Source organism: Zootoca vivipara, chromosome 8, assembly GCF_963506605.1.
Source record: "Zootoca vivipara chromosome 8, rZooViv1.1, whole genome shotgun sequence".
Classification (NCBI taxonomy): domain Eukaryota; kingdom Metazoa; phylum Chordata; class Lepidosauria; order Squamata; family Lacertidae; genus Zootoca; species Zootoca vivipara.
In genome coordinates, this window is record NC_083283.1 from 85,543,072 (window position 1) to 85,549,488 (window position 6,417).

The window sequence follows — 6,417 nt, forward strand, 5'->3', positions numbered from 1 at the left end:
GTTCAGGGTATTTAGTTACAACATGATATATCTGAATCAACTATAAGGCACAGTGTTTTCCATGGGGAGCTAAGAAAGCTTAGTTGTATGAACAGGAAGATAAAGAATGTGAGTATTATGTGCCAAAAATAGCAGTAAATTTACAGGCGGCATCTGACTTTGCTATTGGTCTGTTTTCACAGGATAGAAGAAAAAAATGCCATCGAGCTTTTCTTGCTATATTTTGGGTCAAATATGTAATGCAGGACACAACACAAACAAGATGATGAATATGCATTTTTGCTAATGTAGTTTTATGACCCAAGTATGCAGTTGCCTGTTCATTACCGGAATGGAAGCTGCACCTCCTATTTTAAAACGATGCTTCACATCCATCTACAATATCTCCTCTAGAAAAGCCAATAGCATTCTGTAATTCCATGATCTATGGAAAGTGCTTGCTTGCTTTCCCTTGTTGAGGGGGAGGGGTGTTCTGACTATGCTGCAATGAATTCTGGGCTTCCTTGATGAAAAGTTTAGTAATAGCAACTGGCAACTATTTTGTCTGCTACCAGTTTCCCCCTGAAATAGACAATTAGGGAGTGTTTTGAGTATGTTTGAAACTACTTTCAATTTATGTGGAGGCAACAGGTCCTGTAGGTCTGGCTGACTGGCACCCCATACAAACTATATTGTTTAGAATGGGCCCTGGATTCCTCCATAGAACCTATTGGCTGACAAATCAATATGAAAATATTCCCCTAAAAGTAGGAACTTAAAAAACCTGGTATAGGGGCAAGGCTAGCTCTATAGTCAGGCAATGTGAAACACCTTCTTCAGTCAACAGATTTTCAGCTACTATTAAAGAGCATAAAATTGTCAACAGTTATCACCTACTAAAACTGACAGGTGGGCTTTCTGCATAAGGCAGTAAATTAATGAATGGGAAGGGTGGAATTGATGATACTTTCCCCTCTGTGTTCCGACCCTTCATCAAGAGTCACTACTGAGTGCAGAATTGTCATTCCTGAGCTCCTATGTGGTGATGTTTTTATGTTAAGTTTTGTTCAGTAATCAGTTTTCAAATAATTGTTCAAGCATGCACACTTAAGGCATGTCTGAACTTTAATGGGAATGTTGGGAGGAATTAGGCTCAGATATTCCAAATAATTTCAGGACAGGCATCAGGGACTGGCAGGGCTCTGAAGTGTGTGTGGCAAAGGCAGGGGACATGGGGAGTGACCCAGGAGAGGGGACCAGCGATTTATGGGTTGTCATGCCACCCACAAGGCAAGAGCCAGGGCTTGGGAGGAGGGAGAGTCGGGGCACTCTGAAAAGGAGGAAGGTGTGCAGGATGCAGCAGAAAAAGAGGCTGCTCAGGCAACAGATGTGTCTAACCTCCTGCCCCAATTTCTCCTAGAACCACCACCAGAATATGACAATGTAAGGGAGTGACTTGTGATCACTTAACAACCCTGAAGTTCAAACTGCATCACTGTGTATGTATTTTAAGCGAGTGGGAGGGAATAGACCTGTCCTTGGAAGTTGTTGTTGCGCAACCCAAATGCGCAATCTTACGCAACCCAACTGATTTCCTACTTGGGAGCGAAAGAAGCCGGAACCCGAAAGCCGCTTCTACAGCTGCTTCTCACTTCTCCAGCAGCGGGGTGGGTGGACAGCACCTGCAGCAGCACCTGCAGCAGCACCAGAGAAGTAAGATGTGACAGCTTCTGGCAAGTTCTTGCAAGAGCCCTGTGAGAGCCCCTGCTAACCCAGATGTTTTCGCATGACCCCAATAAGCGAGGCTTAAGTGTGGTGGGAACAGCAGTGTGTGAGTAGGTGGGGAAAAGATACTTCCTATTTCACTTCAGGTGCTGAAATGTGATGGGCTGCCACTGCCTGTAATAAAAACAGTAGGCTACATAAACGGATGAGTTTTTTTTTACACAAGCCTCCTTCAACCATAGCAGCCCACCATGCAACATGGGTGTGGTGATGGCCGTGATGTGGTCCTTTAATCTACTTTAGGTGTAGACATTTGGATTAGTTTTCTTAGAAATGCTTTCAGAACTGATTCTCTGACAACTATATTCTCCCCAGGAAACCAGACCTTTATCAGAAGGGGCTCCAGTTTTCTTTTGTTTTTGCTTCTACCATTTGGGGCCAGGCGCGGTGCTGCTTGACCGCAGCTGCCATTAAAACATTCGGCGCTGAAGTTTATTACTACTATTAAATTCGTTGGCCGCTTTTTATCTTGCCCAAGGCAATCCAAAACTCCTTACAACCAAAAAATCCCCCATGCAATCCCGTCAATTTTAAAAAAACAATATTTAAAAAACGAGAGTTCAGAGGCGCCGCTATGTCCTTTTAAATGTATTTGTAGGAGGAGTTACTGGTTTGGTTTGTTTGTGTTTTTATTATGTACTTTGCTGTTTCATTCTATATTTTATGCTGGGAACCGCCTTCAAACTTTCGGATAAAGGGCGATATAAAATAACAACAAGAAGAAGAATTACCGGTAATCACTAAAGGAACATCAGAACATCATCTCGGCCGAGCCCGGGTCGTAGAGAAACGCGAGCGATTGGCTCCAGGCGCGGCCAATGGGAATGAAGCATTTCGCCCGGGACGCGAAGAGGCGGGGCCAAGTCAAAGGGACCAACGAGCGAGGGAGGCCTTCCTGGCGAATAAAAGGACAGGAAGTGGGGGCGGATGTGCGTTGCGGGGAGCGCTGGCCTGCTCCTCCCCCCTCCATCTCTCTCACACAAGTTCCGGCCACTCTCTGGAAGGAGCCCTTCCAAGAATAAGAGAGGTCGGGCAGGATGAATTTGTGGCAGGCCTGGAAGGCCGTGAGTAGCCGGCCCGCCATGGTGTACTCGTTCGGCGTGTGGACGATCTTGGGTTCCATCTACATTTACACGTATTCCCGTGTGGCGAAGGAGCAGCAGGAGAAGGAAGAGAGAGAGAAGACCGAGGAGGAGCGGGCGCTCGGTAGGTTCCTTCGCCTTTGTATGGGGACAGGGGCTGGTTGCCCCTTAAGTTGAGTGCTTCGTGCCCTGCGCCTTATTTACCTGAGCGCCTCTGAGCATGTGTAGAGTGCCTCTTTTCTTTTTATACCCTTCCTCTTCCCACCAAAAGAAGAAAGCACACACACACCGCTTTCTAAAAGCCCTTCCCCCCCTCCTGTTTTCCGATCTTAGAATAATAAGATTGTAGAGTTGAGGGTCAATTATGTGGGACAGGGCTTACCAGGGCCCCCAATATTTTATTCAGGTTAGCGGTCTTGAAGGGAGTTGTCGTCCAGCAACATCTGGAGACCCATAGGTTCCCCCATACCTGCTTTACAGGATGTATCTTGATGTATTGATGTTGTAAATGTCCTAATGCTTTCTTCTATAACAAGAGAACCTCTTTCCAAGTAATGGGTTTATGACCAGAAATTACATGCATTTACTCAGCTTTGCCCACAAAGCTGTTTGACTGGGGCGGGAGGCGGGGTACACATCCCAGCACCTGAAGGTAAAAGTCTGCAAGCTCTGAAGTTGTGCAGAACTTCTGCACATTGCCACACTAGCTAATGGGTGTCAAATTAAATGCGCTTTAATTATTTATTTTTGAATTGTTTACTGTCTGGGACCAAAATAGTGATAACTCCCTATACTGTATTTCAAAGTAGGGTAATGTTTTTGTGCAGAACTTTATGGCAGCAATCATTAGTGCTTTGGCAATACACTTTGAAGAGTCTTTGTGTAAGTTAAATATGTGTATAATAATCCATTCATATTTTAAATATATTGTCTCATCCATCAGTATGCTTCAGAAAAATGATAAAAATGATAAATAGCAAAAAGTATAGGAACTCTTATGAAGTGGGACTTTCACCTTTTCTTTTCTTTTTTCTGCATTTAGCGAATGCAACTGGATTGATCAAATATTTTTCAGAAGATGGACGGAGGTCAGTTGTTCTGTTTAGAACAGCAGAGAAAGGCTTTACTTTCGACATCACGACCACTTATAAACCAAACTTTGTGCCACTGTCAACTCGCCTGCATAATTACATACAATCATATTTTGATGATACTACTAGATCAGAAAAATAAATGATTCTGAGAATAAAAACTCTCAAGATAATAAAATGTCAGTATGTTTTATATTTTCTAAACTAACATGAAACCCAGTCTGAAATAACAGATATGGAAACTGGTATCAGCAGTTGCTTTGAAAAATCAATGGGTTTTATGGACTGCCTCACTGAATTTGAGTTTTTTGTGACATATTAAAATTTGATATCTATTGGAACATTATTATGAGGTTTTTATATACTGTGCTGCTTTTCAGCTCAAATCTCCCCAAAAACACCTATTAATAGAAGAAAGTGTACAAAATAATCAAAACAACATAAGATAGCAAAATCTTAATAAAAGAGGAACAGAAGTGTTCCTAAGCTGAATGAAGGTCTGCTCTCACCACCCCTATATCCCACATCTTTAGCACCTGAATGGGGTGCGGGGAGGGGAGTTACTAGTGCGTTTTGTTGATGTTTTTATTATGTATTTTTGGTTTTATCATGTATTTTTATGCCGTGAACTGCCCTGAGATCCACGGATGAAGGGCAGTATACAAATTAAGCTAAGGAGGCAGTGAAGGAGTCATAGTACGCATCACCAAGCAGTTGTCTAGGCATAGTTGTTGCAAGTCCAAATGATGGGCACCAGGAAAACATGGTGACAATTTGCAAGCAGCTTGCAAGGCATTTTGAGGACAGTTGCTTGACCTCATAGTGACTTAATATGCTGCTATTATAGCAAATCCAGCCAAGGTGTCCAATGCAGTGCCTGGTCCAGTGTTATGAGACCATTTCCAGTTAATACAGCCTGATGATGTGGACAGGATACTTGCACAAATGTATTCAACCACGTTGCCTGGAACTTTGCCTTTCCTGGCTGGTGAAAGCTAACTGAAGAGAAGTTGGACCCATTATGAACCCATCATCACATGGAGAGGTGCCAGCCGTCTTGAAAGAGGACCCCCCCTCCAGCCTCCTGGATGGCCTGCTCATAGAAACCAGGGCAAACTGGATGTGACTGGGCAGCAGCTAGGGTGGCTAGGTATCCTGTTTTGCAGAGGACAGAGCTCTGTTTTGAGGGAATACTTTTTCTTCCCACAATACAATAAAATAGTATCTAGAACAAATAGAATCAAAAAGATGAGAGAGAAGAACAAGAAAAGACACATAATAAAGCACAGAGTTATGTGTATATAGTCCTCTATCATAATTATAGCTTAATCTTCAATCCACAGACAAAGAAGTGAGTTTTCCCAGCTCTCAGCAGGGAGCGCTTCCACCTTCCTCAGCCTCACACCCTGAGGAAAACTCATTCTGGCCTGTCTCACACAGGTCAATCACCTCTCTGTATGTATCTTCATTTGTCCCAAATATAAATCTTCAGAAATCAAAACATATAAGAACAAAGTTAATAGAGTGCTATCAAAAATTAACAATAATAAAACAAAGTAAAGGAGAGGGAGGGAGGGAGGGAGGAAATTAAAAGAAAAAAATAGGCTTCCCCTTTTCCATCTGCCAATTATTTGTATATCAATTATTCAAAATATTTAACATATACACTCTAGAAATATCCAGCTTTTTTCCATTCTGCTAGATGGTAATCGCAAATTTTCTTCCCAGAGATCCAGAATTCCATCTTTTCTCAATGTAGCTCTTCATTAAGTACTGTTACCTCCAAATATCCAAAATAATATTTTTCCAGTTCCTTGTGGCGAGTTTCTCTTCATGGGTTCCAACCAAGCTCAGAAACGTAGTAATCCATATTTGTTTGCCTGTAAAATCATTATTAAATCATTGTCATTTTTCTTTTTTTCTTTTTAATTTTTCTTTTTTAAAAAATTATTCTTTATTGATTAAATATTTCATATTTGTACACACGTTCTGTAAAAGGCAAAAAATCTTTGATCATTTTAGTCTCTGGGAGATGGGAAACTTTTTCTGTTTGTATATTCATTCTACAAATCTCATCAGACACAGCTTTGAAAGCACATTCAATGTAAAACAACAACAACTTTGTTGCTTTGATCTGTCTTCTGCTCTTCTTGCAGCAGATACCATCATCAGCTCCCATCTTTCAGCAAGTTCCTGTTCACCGTCTGCAGATTCTACATCTCCCATTTTTCTTATCTGTAGCCCAATCTCCTTAACCATCGCCTTTTAAGTCCACTGTCTGCATTTTAAACAAGTCTTGCATGAGTTCAAAGATCAGGGATGTTTTTCTTGTAGCCATGATTTAAGGCTGTCTTCGCTTCCCTGCATCATGTGACACAGTTAAGAAATTCCCACTTTCATTTTTCATCAGCTCAGCACAAGGAAACGAGGATTTACAAAAGATGTAAAAAATAAGTTATATGCAACTCCAGTCTTTTTTA

General features: G+C 41.8%; 1 long non-coding RNA gene across 1 annotated transcript; it reads left to right on the forward strand.

Moving 5' to 3' along the window:
- Positions 1–2,121: 2,121 nt before the first annotated feature.
- On the forward strand, positions 2,122–4,278 carry LOC132592572 (uncharacterized). Its single transcript, XR_009558080.1, has 2 exons — positions 2,122–2,970; positions 3,889–4,278. It is a non-coding gene; the product is annotated as an uncharacterized LOC132592572 (long non-coding RNA).
- Positions 4,279–6,417: the final 2,139 nt, after the last annotated feature.